Raw genomic sequence first — 13,747 nt, 5'->3', positions numbered from 1 at the left:
GGATATACCAGTTCAATGGACAATATCACAAACAACCACTTAGATACGTCAGCTCAGGAGACAGTATCACACATGACAAAAATCTGTCAGATAAAGGCACCCTTAGATACACCAGCTCATCAGAAAGTATAACATATGGCAGGTTTAAATACGCCAGCTCATGAGATAGTATCACACATGACAGGATTAGATACACCAGCTCATCAGACAGTATCGCACCTGGGCTCAGGTAGATACAAGGTGAGTGAAGAGTTAATCTCCGCTCTCCTGCTGAGTCCCAGTGCTGTCAAGGACACCTGAGTGTGTTCACTCCTCAGCATTACCATAAGAATGGTGCGGCCTGCCCCAAGAGTGACACTTCACACCAGAGTCCCAGGTGCCCGGTTACCTAGCAGCCCTGTTTACCTGTGGTATGTGCAGCTTCACCTGTGGCATGCAGAACACACCTGAGCGTGTGAGTGTGACACCGATCCCTGGATCCTGATCTCCAGCGCTGCACAGGTACGACCACCGCTCACCTGCTGTCCCCTGTCCTAGGGGGGGGAATGAAGGGGGACAAGGGGGGCACTTACTTCTGAGCCCCCTCTATTGTTGATTATATATCCAGCAGCTCGGTCACATCAAGTAAGTGTTCAGGTCCCCTGCATCCCCTATGATCAATGTAATAGAGGAAGATCACCAAACCAGAGGACCCCTATATACTGCTGCCCACCACCTCAGGATAAGGACTGATATCTCTGTGTCAGGATCTACAGAACCGCCAACACTGTAGACTTTACAGGAAACTTTACTTTGTCCTGATGGTTTGTTACTGTGTATCAGTGCAGGTAAATGTATCCATCATGAGTCCATCATACACATCCTCCTGTAGATATATCCATCATACACGTCCTCCTGTAGATATATCCATCATACACGTCTTCCTGTAGATATATCCATCATACACGTCCTCCTGTAGATATATCCATCATACACGTCCTCCTGTAGATATATCCATCATACACATCCTCCTGTAGATATATCCATCATACACGTCCTCCTGTAGATATATCCATCATACACATCCTCCTGTAGATATATCCATCATACACGTCCTCCTGTAGATATATCAATCATACACGTCCTCCTGTAGATATATCAATCATACACATCCTCCTGTAGATATATCCATCATACACGTCCTCCTGTAGATATATACATCATACATTATTCCTAGTATCTGACTGCTGGGGATCCCTCTGATGAGTATTGAGACCTGCAGCGCCCAAACCCCTCTCTATTCACTGTCTATAGCGCTGTACTCTGCTATACTGAGGAGTTATAATAAAAATTAATGTTGCAGAAGCTGAGCCCCCCATTTACTCAGTGTTCAGACCTCCATCATCCCCTATGCTGTGGATAGTGGACAACTTTATAATCATGGGGTATCCCCTAAAAATGTGTCTTCACTTAGATACTATGAGGTATACTCTATATACTGTGTGTCCTACTTTATATACTGTGTCCTGCACTATATACTGTATGTCCGTCTCTATATACTGTATGTCCTGTACTGTATACTTTATGTCCTGTCCTGCACTATATACTGAGAGTCAGTCTCTATATACTGTATGTTCTGTACTGTATACTTTGTTCTGTCCTGCACTATATACTGAGAGTCAGTCTCTATATACTGTATGTCCTGTCCTGCATTATAGTATGTCCTCTGTATACTGTATGTCCGTCTCTATATACTGTATGTCCTGTACTGTATACTTTATGTTCTGTCCTGCACTATATACTGAGAGTCAGTCTCTATATACTGTATGTCCTGTCCTGCATTATAGTATGTCCTCTGTATACTGTATGTCCGTCTCTATATACTGTATGTCCTGTACTGTATACTTTATGTTCTGTCCTGCACTATATTATGACCCCTGTATGTTCTGCACTATATACTGTGATACTAGTAATCGTTTATTAGGAATATACATATGGTTATAGGGAATCTTTATCAGATCACCAGTATTGATCATGCGTTGAAATTAAACAAAAGACTTGGCATATATTGATAGTGGTTATTGTGAATTATTATATATATCCTGCAGTAAGTGGTGTATTCATTCCAGTCTGACACAGTGCTCTCTGCTGCCACCTCTGTTTGTCACAGGAACTGTGGAGATCAGTAGCAAATCTCTATATAAAACCTTTCCTGCTCTCCAGACTGAAAGGAACACACCACTTCATGCAGGACATACAGCAGCTGATAAGTAACACAAGACTTAAAATTTTTTAAATGGAAGTAAATGACAAATCTCTGACACTAGTTGGTTTAAAAGAATTTTTTTTTCTGGAGTATCCCTTTAAGACCGTATTAGATGCCTGATTGCATGTTCTGTGCGTCGGTAACGTGTCATTATTGGCTGCACGTCTCCCAATAACAATGAATGTTAATGGACACATAAACGATAAAGATGTCGTTCATGCAGCCCATCCACTCGATATATTGTGCTGTGTGAAGGTGCTGCAAATGAGCGCTAATCTCACTGACCATACTCAAACAAAAATCTTTTAAAGTAAATGGACCCTAAGGTGGCAATACTTTATCAGAAAGAACAATGGGTCTTTAAATGTCCCCCACACTTCTGGGAATCCTTTGAGAAGACCTCATCAGGGTAACACAAAGAAGAGATCTTGTCTTTGATTTTTTTTTAGGGACAGCGTAAAGGCCTGTATGATTTAACTCTTCAGGACCATCCATAGCTTCTCAGGATACCAGGGAAGCCTACAATACTGTATGTGCTGCTTTATATACTGCATATCCTTTATTATCCTGCCATATAAACTGTACGCCCATTACTATACACTATATGTCATATATTACATGTGGCCTTTGACCTTATCCATACAATGTCCCAGAGAGGGGTCCACTGTCTTTTTTGAACAACCATAGGTTGGTACCATATGTCTGTTTAACCTCTGAGGCTGTAGTCTGTAGTTTGCAGCTCCCGCCACTAGATGTCACTGTTGTATTGCATGGCTAATATCTAAAAGTATGGAAGGGTTAACTGATGTCTCTATTATTATGTATTTCCTGCCACACTCTTCTCTTTTCACGTAACCAATCCCTGAGCTAGTTACCCCAGGAGCTCTACCCTATCACAGAGGGTTATTATAAGTGTGTTACCCAATCAGATCCTTCAGGGACTTATGGGTTCAGTTGTGGCCTAGTACTGTTAAGTGTATAAGAGAGAGCTGTGCAATAAAGCCTGCTGACCGTGTGCTTCCAGGCCCTGGCCTGCCGCCAGGAGCCTTGTGCGGGACTTCTGTATTGTCTTCTAATAACTAGATCCATGTGGCTAGAAGCTGCGGTGAGGATGAGACTGACCTATTTACACTGAAGGACTGCCTTCTCTACTTCTGCTACTTCCGAAGGATTCTACAAGTGTATTGAGGTACCGAACATTGAGTCAGTAGTTTAGCTAAATGCAAAGTCGAGTCTCTACTGCAACTTGCTAGCATGTCCCTTGAGGGTCTCCAGGACAACTAGCTCTTCCACTAGGTGGACCGGAACTCCCTTTTATCATGTCACTCTATGCCCACATAGTAGTATCAGCGGATTTCCTTTCCCATGCATTCAGGACTTGTCTCTAAAAGCCCCAGCTGAGCCACTGCGCCTAAATAGGCCCTGATTCCAATAACCATCAGCATCCTAACCTAACCTTGCAGCACCACTAAAGTCTATTTCACCTACAGTTAACTCACCTTCAATTTATTGTCCACCTATATTCGCTTCAGTATTGTTGAAAGCACAGTTCTAAGCTGCTGTCAGCTGTCTATCTCAATTGTATTGAAGTATTACAAGTCACTATTGTATTTCTTACTTATGGAGTTTTTGATGATGTTGGACACTGGTGATATTCTTTGAGCACTGTATGTTAATATTATTTGAGTATTGTGCGGTAGTATTATTTAAACACTGTGTCGTGGTATCATTTGAGCACTGTATAGTGGGTATGTTTCTATGTTATGTAAGCACTGCACAGAGTTATTTGAGCACTGTATGGTGGGTTTTCGAGCACTGGGCAGTTATATTATTTGAGTAGTGTGAAGTGCTATTTGAGTGTTGTGTGGTGATATTATTTGTTATACAAAGATTTTTATTAAGAGGTAATAACTAGAGATGAGCGAACTGGGTTCGGGTTCAAGTCGATCCGCACCCGAACATTTGGCATTTGATTAGCTGGGGCTGCTGAACTTGGAAAGCTCTAAGGTTGTCTGAAAAACGTGGATACAGCCAATGACTATATCCATGTTTTTCACATAGCCTTAGGGCTTTATCCAAGTTCAGCAGCCACCGCTAATCAAATGCCGAAAGTTCGGGTTCGGATTGTCTCGAGCATGTTCGAGGTTCGCTCATCTCTAGTAATCACATGACAAAATGTTATGATAGCATAGAGAAAGAGTCAAATATCTTAGGCCTAAGACAAAACCCTGAACAGTCAGGGTAAACAATAACAATGACCCTTATACATGTGGTGGTATTATTTGAAAAATAATATGATGTTATTACTTCAGCACTGTATGGTGGTATTATTTGGGCACTATGTAGTGGTATTATTGGAGCACTTTGGGGTGGTAGGGGGGGCGGTGAGATTGTTATTATTCATGTACCATAAATAAATATATATATATATATATATATATATATATATATATATATATATAGCTGTATAACCAGCTGCTGCTGCCCTAGCTTCATTTACCAATTAGCGTCAGGATTTTCTAGCTTCTAAATATCATATTGACACATGATCAGTCTTAGGCCAAGTTCCCACATTTACTGTACGTCACCACATGCAGCAGATGCCAGACCCTCATGCGGTAACCAGTAGACGTATGGCCAATAATCTTGGTAATCTTGGTAACAGCACATGACTACTGAGGAAGAAATAGGAGCGTCATAACACCATACCAAACCTGACCAATACCACCCTATCTCCCCCCCCCCCCCCAAAAAAATAAAAATAAAAAAATAAAAATAAAATAAAAGACACCAGATTTACTGGCAAGTCTGAACAGGAGTTGTTTCCTTTCCCCTTGCTCCCTGGTGCTGCCCTAGGCACTGGACCACGGGTGCCTAGTGGTAAATACAGTCCTGCATATATACTGTTAGCAGGGCCGCTCCAACCATCAGGCTCAGGCTGCTCTCTGCAGCAACTTAAGGAGGGCAGCAATTTAGCCTCCAGCCATAAGTTCACAGAGGGAGAGTGGTGAAGGACCTCAGTCACATGACCTGCAGGTCCAGAAGCTTACAGTGTGGAAGGATTGGCCTGACTACAGAGCAAAGAGGGGAAGACTGAGAGCTATAAGTGCTGTGTCAGTGTGAGTATGTATCTCTGTGTGTTTAGGTATATATCTGTGTCAGAGGTATGTGTGTAAGTATTCCAGATTGACATGTTTGATTCCAAGATGTTCTGCAGCAGCTGCTATTTATGCTGAGCTCTGATCCATAGTTGTAAGACCCCCCCTATCCTATTACACATAAGAGATGTTCCCGCTATATATTACACCCACTGCCATTTTGCACTTAAGTAATATTTATTTGGTGATTGACAGGTCTAATTGAAAAGAGTTTCTGCAACAGCTGCTATTCATGCTGAGTTCAGATTTTTCATCCTATTAACATCTAACTAGTACATTTGCTGGAAGGTGTTTCCCTCTATCCTGTCCCCTCTATACTTCTCCTGTATAATTCCTCATAAAGTCCACTTTCAAAGATGTTCCGCAGCAGCTGGTATTAATGCTGGATTCATTATCAATCACAAAGGTCCCCACCACATGTCAAAGAGACCATAAAAATTGCCCATTCATGTTACATTTGTAATATGTCTATATATATATATATATATTGCATATATTGTTTCATGCAGTTTTGCTTCTGAAGATGTTCTGCAGCAGCTGCTATTAAAAGGGATATCTGGCGAGCAGGAAAGGTCCTACTTTTTCTGCTCTCTGATGCTCTATCCTCTCTCTCTGTCCATCTGTGCTGATGTTGTGTGGGCTTATGGACGACCGGTCACTTGCCAGATGGTATTGTGCGACACCACTACTGTAGTGGTTGGTCGGGATATAACTTAGCCAGATGGTAGATTGTTGTGACGCCAGTGGGGAACACAGGTATGGAGGCACACCTGCTTTTGTGGTGGGTGACCTGCCGGGTTGTGAGGGGGTCTCTTGGGTACTTATCACGGTGGTCCGGAGTGAAGCTGTGACCCACCTGGACTATCGGTACCGCCACCCACAGAAAGGGGAGATGACCCAAGGATGGAGTAGAGACTGCGTAGGTGGCAGAACGATAATCACGGAGTCCTGTTGTCAAAAATAAAATCTTTACTGTGAGAATACTTTGTACAATAGTTGATCATGGACTGTAGACTGTAGATGTGTAGACGTGACCCTTCCTATTAGGGTGACACAAGCCCCAGACCTTGTTACCTAAGTTGAGCAAGGTGGGCAAGTTTACCTGGTTACACCTGCGCTGTGAGATAGAGTACGTAGGCTTGTACCAAACAATTAATACATTACCTGTCCACACTCCCGGTGTTCTCCTGTGCTCTGTATGTGTCCCGGCACCATGCACGGCAGCTTTAAAGCTGACAGGCTGCTCAGCCGATCACTGGCCGTAATGTATTAACTGTTTGGGCAATCGTCAGTCGTCAGTCATGCATCGCTATTATGGTGCGTTTACACAGGCAGATTTATCTGACAGATTTTTGACGCCAAAGCCAGGAACAGACCATAAACAGGGAACGTGTCATAAAGGAAAGACTGAGATTTCTCCTTTTTTCAAATCCATTCCTGATTTTGGCTTCCAAAATCTGTCAGATAAATCTGCCTGTGTAAATGCACCATTACACTTAGCAATGTACAGTCGGTGGCTGATGATTTTCTGTCTGGGCCTAAAGAAACGATGATCATTGCCATCAGCTGAACGTTGTTTTTAGTACACAAATCGATAATCTGCCAAATCGTCCAATCATTGCTCCATGTAATAGGGCCCTAAATCACTGTTATTCTAGCGCAATGTATATAGTTTTCAACTATTGAAAGGGGAGCAATCACTACCAAAATGGCCCTACAGCGTTACATACAATGTTATAAAGCCCCCAGCAAGGATTCTGACTAGGGATGGTCCGAACCGAGTTCGGTTCGGGTTCGTACAAACCCGAACCCTCGGTAATGATTCCCGCTGTCTGCCCGCTCCGGGGAGCGGGCGGATCCAGCGGGAGGACCGCCTGGAAAACTGGGATACAGCCATAGCCATAGGCCGTATCCCAGTTTTCCAGGCATTCCTCCCGCTGTATCCACCTGCTCCATGGAGCGGGCAGACAGCGGGAATCTGCTGCCAAGCGTTCGGGTTCATACTGCAGAGAGGGGCTGTCCTCTAAACTTGTATGGACACAGACATCATCGCTGGGCCGTGCCCGTGCAGGGATTGGACGCTGGATTGGATGTCTGGCAATGACGTCGGCACATATACAAGATTACAGCACGCAATTAGAGCCAAAATCTACCACCTCCCAGATGACTAGATTAAGATAATAAGCATGCGGCGCAGGAAATTTTAAAAGTTCATTTTTTGGGGGGCGAGGAGTAGAACTGGTAGCGATTAGTTATATGGTCAGAATTGCAGTAATTGCAGTAAATGGCAACGTTGTTTATGGTAACATTGTGTATGGTAATGGAGAATGTCTAGGCTCTTTTCACACTAGGATTCTTTTATAATGGTGACAGTATTGGGTATCACACAGCTTTCCCAGGAACAGATAAAACTAATGTTTGAATAGAAATTGTAAGCAAGTATTGTACCATCCGTGTCCTTCCATAGAGCTGCACCCTTGGCTTACGATAAAGCGTTTCTTGTTAATGAAGGGTTTGGCGCAGGGAATCCCCAGCCCATTCATATTATTACGGCTCCACATCGCGTGCTCAGGCTGTAATGACGGATTATTACAGGCAGTAATCAGATCACGTCAGCTGGGAATTTCCATGGCCTCTCCATAGAAGTGAATGGAGGTCTACATTACAGGTAATAAGTATCATTACCAACGGCCTTTAATGACATAATGGTAGGGATTTGGCCGCGACACAACGGCGAGAACCCGGGGCGTCACCAAGGAGGAGGAAGATGCCCGGACTACATCTTCAAAAATAAGACCGTACCCCCATGTGTCCTTAATACCACAACTGGAGTGCCCCCATAAGAGTGAAAGCCACAGCACCCCATAATAACAACCAGAGTGCCCCCATAACAGTAACAGCCACAGCATCCTATAATAACAACCAGAGTGCCCCATAACAGTGACAGCCACAGCACCCCATAATAACAACCAGAGTGCTGCCATAACAGTGGCAGTCACAGCATCCTATAATATCCAGAGTGCTCCCATAACAGTGACAGCCACAGCACCCCATAATAACAACCAGAGTGCTCCCATAACAGTGACAGCCACAGCACCCCATAATAACAACCAGAGTGCTCCCATAACAGTGGCAGTCACAGTATCCTATAATAACCAGAGTGCCCCCATAACAGTGACAGCCACAGCATCCTATAATAACCAGAGTGCTCCCATAACAGTGGCAGTCACAGCATCCTATAATAACCAGAGTGCTCCCATAACAGTGGCAGCCACAGCATCCTATAATAACAACCAGAGTGCCCCCATAACAGTGACAGCCACAGCATCCTATAATAACAACCAGAGTGCCCCCATAATAGTGACAGCCACAGCATCCTATAATAACCAGACTGCCCCATAACAGTGACAGCCACAGCATCCTATAATAACCAGAGTGCTCCCATAACAGTGGCAGCCACAGCATCCTATAATAACAACCAGAGTGCCCCCATAACAGTGACAGCCACAGCATCCTATAATAACAACCAGAGTGCCCCCATAATAGTGACAGCCACAGCATCCTATAATAACCAGACTGCCCCATAACAGTGGCAGTCACAGCATCCTATAATAACCAGAGTGCTCCCATAACAGTGACAGCCACAGCATCCTATAATAACTCTTTTCTACTCTAGATACATATTAACAATGGGAATTTATTTTAAATGATGTAATGATGCAGCAGTGATCATTAAGCCTATCATATGCACCTCCAGATGGAAAACGGTTAAAAACCTGAAAATAACAGAAAAAAATACATCTTTGTTACACTTTTTCCCTTTGTAATGTGCTGCCTGGAACAGGAATATAAAGTGTCCATAACGTTCTGTAAGTGACTCTGGTTTATTTTTGTTTGTTTGTTTTTTTTTGTCACCATCCCGGACGAGCCCCCAGCTGACTACTAACCCGTCTAAATTTATCCGTGACGGGTGTTTTATGTACTGCGGTTACAATAATTGTTTATTGTGTTCATGAGGGATGAACGGTGTATACCCAGGTGACGTATCTAAGCCCTGAGCACATCTTGCCGTCAAAGATCCATTTGTGAGGCTTCTGCAAGTGGAGATCTGGTGCCAACTCCCAGGAGGGCGAGTGACATCTGAGACTCAGAGCGTCATGTGCCGTCTACAAGGTAAAGGACACTGATACAAAGGCAACACAATGTTATTCACATGTGGCAACCAGTTACATAACATTGAATAATACCCGAGGAGATTTGTCCCCAGCTAGATGAGCAACACTCATAAATATATATATATATATATATATATATATATATATATATATATCTGCGATACCATACCCAGCTATAAAATAGTGTATGTCTTAAAGATGCTTCTAGATTTTCCTTAGCAAATGGGGGCTGGTTGGCCTTTGTTCCTCATATTGGCCTCATATTTTATAAGGATGAACGTGGGATTAGGAGGAGGACGCCTTATATCTGGCAGATTACTGCAACACTCTGTCTTAGTTACCTATAGAAAATTGTGGATTTTCAGATCTTTTCTCTCTTGCTTGTTTTATTTATTTCTAGTCCCTTTAAATGCTGTAATGGATAGTGATTGGCTGATGGAGGAAAGGGGAGGAGACAGCAGGGGCTATAAATCCCTATGAAGCCTGGGTGACCTGTGATCACATAATATCCCCATGGCTCCTATAACTTTACTGCTATCTGGACTCAGTTACAGGATGTAGGAGAAGTCACAGGCCTTTCTATGTCTGATAATTCAGAATCTGGATTATTAAACATATTCCAACAGAAATTTTTTTTTTGAGATCACTGCTCCTTTAAATTCTGCAATGGAAAAATCAACTCAAGAGCAGCAAGAAGCTCACTGTGTAGATATTGCTGCACTGTCTCCTTAGTGCGTGTCGCTCTGTCAATGTTTACACATTGAATGACAATACCGTAACAAACAGCACCCTATATCTGAGCCTCCTGAGTAATGGTCTATGTACAGTACCCTCTGTAAACTGAGCTCACACCCTGAATTAACCTATTCTACAACATGGGCTATAGAATGCGACTAAGCTTAAAGGACAACTCCGGCCAAAATGTATTTTTTAATGTTATTACATAAGCAAAGCTAGAATTCCTAATGTACACTTATTATAAGAAATGCACATACAGTGGTACCTTGGTTTAAGAGTAACTTGGATTAAGAGCGTTTTTGTTTAAGAGCTCACCGTTTTTCAAAATTGTGACTTGGTTTAAGAGCATTGCTTTGGTGTAAGAGTTCCCTGTACTGGGTGAGAGGGGGAGGGGGGAGGGGTATGGTCTGCATAGCGGGGTCTACAGCCCTGTACTCTGACCCAGAAAGTCTCCCTCACCTTCCAAATCATAGCAGATCCACTTCAGGCTGGGGCTCACATCAGGGGACAGGACTGTGGAGGTAATCTCTCCATAGCTGTAACCCCTCTCTCCCCGGACAGAGAGTGCTGCATGTATGTGCCCACATCTGCCCTGCTCATTCCTTCATACTTCCTGCAGTCTCTGTCAGTCCTTGTGTTTCCCATCCTCTCCATTACTGTACAGTAACTTATAATATCACATATTCTGCTGTTTCTGAATGTTTGTTTCATCTGTTTTACATGTTATTCAGAATAATAAATCATTATTTTTGGGGTGTGGAACCAATTGTCTGCATTTCTAGGATTTTTTTATATGAAAATTTGCTTTGGTTTAAGAGTGGATTTGGATTGTAAGCACGGCCCCAGAACGGATTATGCTCGTAATCCAAAGCACCACTGTATAATGTTATTTTCCTCAATTTAGTAGATCAGGCAGGCTTCAATATCTCTGAAGAAAAGTGATGTCACAACCTGGCCTATACTTGAAGGGTCCAGCAGGGGGCACAGTATACATATAATTTCTATGTAAAAAACGATAAAACTCTGTCTCTTGCGCGTCTGATTTCTGTTTCCACCTTGACACAGAAATCCACATTGATACATCTATACATTATATACTTTCTATAAGCCTTTATAGGTAAAGACAGTAGTGAACATACTGCACGTGCCGCCAGTTTGGCTGCACAGGGCCCCAGAGAGGGGTCCACCGCTGTAATGTTCATCCCGCTCACTGAAGTGCAGGGTAAATGGGCTTAACGTCCAAAGGATCAGAATATCAGCCTCTAGCATCCTGCAAACAGAGAGGTAAAAGTGGTGAAGGACCTGAATCATATGACCTGTAGGTCCTCAATGTTACCGTGTGGAGCGATCTGCCCAACTATAGGGAGGAGAGGGGGAAGACTGAGAGCTGTCAGTGACGTGTGTATCTGTGTATGTCAGCCAGTGTGTGTACTTGTATATATGTATGTATTTATCTGTGTGTGGCTAGGTTCACACCATGTAAGGGACGTCCGTCTTTCACATACCTCCCAACTTTTGCAAAGAGCAAAGAGGGACATGTGCGCCGGTGGTCCCCATAGCCACGCCCCCATAGCGGGCCTCCATAGCCACGCCCCCATAGCAACCATCCATAGCCACTCCCCTACATTCACCACATGCTGCTGACTGAATAGTGCCCTATACAGTATCCAATCCCCCCAAAAATGCCCTATATGGTATCCAATCCCCCCCAATAGTGCCACACATAGTATCCAATCCCCCACATAGTATCCAATGCCCCAAATATAGTGCCCCACATAGTATCCAATGCCCCATATAGTAGCCAATGCCCCCATATAGTGCCCCACATAGTAGCCAATGCCCCCATATAGTGCCCCACATAGTAGCCAATCCCCATATAGTGCTCCACATAGTAGCCAGTCCCCCAATATAGTGCCCCACATAGTAGTCAATCCCCTTATAGTGCCCCACATAGTAGCCAATCCCCATATAGTGCCCCACATAGTAGCCAATCGCCCCATATAGTGCCCACATAGTAGCCAATCCCCCCATATAGTAGCCAATCCCCCATATAGCACCCCACATAGTAGCCAATGCCCCATATAGTGCCCACATAGTAGCCAATCCCCCATATAGTGCCCACATAGTAGCCAATGCCCCCATATATGCCCCACATAATAGCCAATCCCCCATATAGTGCCCCACATAGTAGCCAATCCCCCCATATAGTGCCCCACATAGTAGCCAATGCCCCCATATAGTGCCCCACATAGTAGCCAATCCCCATATAGTGCCCCACATAGTAGCCAATCCCCCATATAGTGCCCCACATAGTAGCCAATGCCCCCATATAGTGCCCCACATAGTAGCCAATCCCCCATATAGTGCCCCACATAGTAGCCAATGCCCCCATATATGCCCCACATAGTAGCCAATGCCCCCATATAGTGCCCCACATAGTAGCCAATCCCCCATATAGTGCCCCACATAGTAGCCAATGCCCCATATAGTGCCCCACATAGTAGCCAATGCCCCCATATAGTGCCCCACATAGTAGTCAATGCCCCCATATAGTGCCCCACATAGTAGCCAATGCCCCATATAGTGGCCCACATATTATCCAATCCCCCATATAGTGCCCACATAGTAGCCAATCCCCCCATATAGTAGCCAATCCCCCATATAGCGCCCCACATAGTAGCCAATCCTCCCATTTGTGTGGCCCGACCAGAAAAATAATAAACCAGTAACTCACCTGTCCGCCGGTCCCAGCAGCTCCTCTCCCGGCAGAGTGCGCACTCCCGTCATCCTCCGGGGCGGGCAGCGGGGTATACAGACACTGACTGTGCCGGAAGTAATTCATGATGGAGGCTGCAGATTACTTCCGGCACAGTCAGTGTCTGTATACCCCGGAGGATGACAGGAGTGCGCGCTCTGCCGGGAGAGGAGCTGCTGGGATCGGCGGACAGGTGAGTTACTGGTTCATTGTTTTTTTCGGTGGGGCCACATATAATGCGGGACACTGGGTGCCGTTCCGGGACCGCGGGACAGCACCCCGAAAACAGGACTGTCCCGACAATTGGGAGCTATGCTTTCATAAGAACCGCTGTGCTGTTAGATCCTAGTATATCTAAGCCATGCTGTGTGATACCAGTGCAGATAACCAGTGTTAAAAAGTCGGACATTTTTGCACAATGCTCTCAAATATTTGCACAAAACACTGAAAATATGGAAAGGTTTGAGCAGATATAGATGTGCATAGTTATATATAGGCCAGGGTGGGGGAGGCGTATGGTGGTATATGGTTTGCTTATGGGGGACCCAGCACATTTCTTGCACAGGGGCCCTCTGCAGTCTGTGCCCACTCCTGGATAAAGATATAGAAATAGAATGGATCACATAGAGATATAGATGTACAGTATATGTATCACTAGTTTTCTCTCTCTCTTTAC

At 44.3% G+C, this 13,747-nt stretch overlaps 1 protein-coding gene across 4 annotated transcripts in view; it reads left to right on the top strand.

Annotated features, from left to right (window-relative positions):
• The first annotated feature begins 425 nt into the window (after nucleotides 1-425).
• TOGARAM2 (TOG array regulator of axonemal microtubules 2) overlaps nucleotides 426-13,747 on the top strand; it is a 36,421-nt gene continuing 23,099 nt past the window's right edge. For 3 of the 4 annotated variants that reach the window (XM_069954468.1, XM_069954470.1, XM_069954471.1), the window contains exon 1: nucleotides 426-501. The gene's annotated coding sequence lies outside the window, so the exon portion shown is untranslated. Of the gene's footprint in view, nucleotides 502-9,432; nucleotides 9,577-13,747 lie in introns of those variants that run through there. The other variant, XM_069954469.1, reaches the window with a different exon arrangement.

This window comes from Dendropsophus ebraccatus, chromosome 15 (genome assembly GCF_027789765.1).
Source record: "Dendropsophus ebraccatus isolate aDenEbr1 chromosome 15, aDenEbr1.pat, whole genome shotgun sequence".
Classification (NCBI taxonomy): Eukaryota; Metazoa; Chordata; class Amphibia; order Anura; family Hylidae; genus Dendropsophus; species Dendropsophus ebraccatus.
The sequence above is the reverse complement of the archived record's forward strand: the minus strand, read 5'-3'. Positions and strand labels throughout refer to the sequence as shown.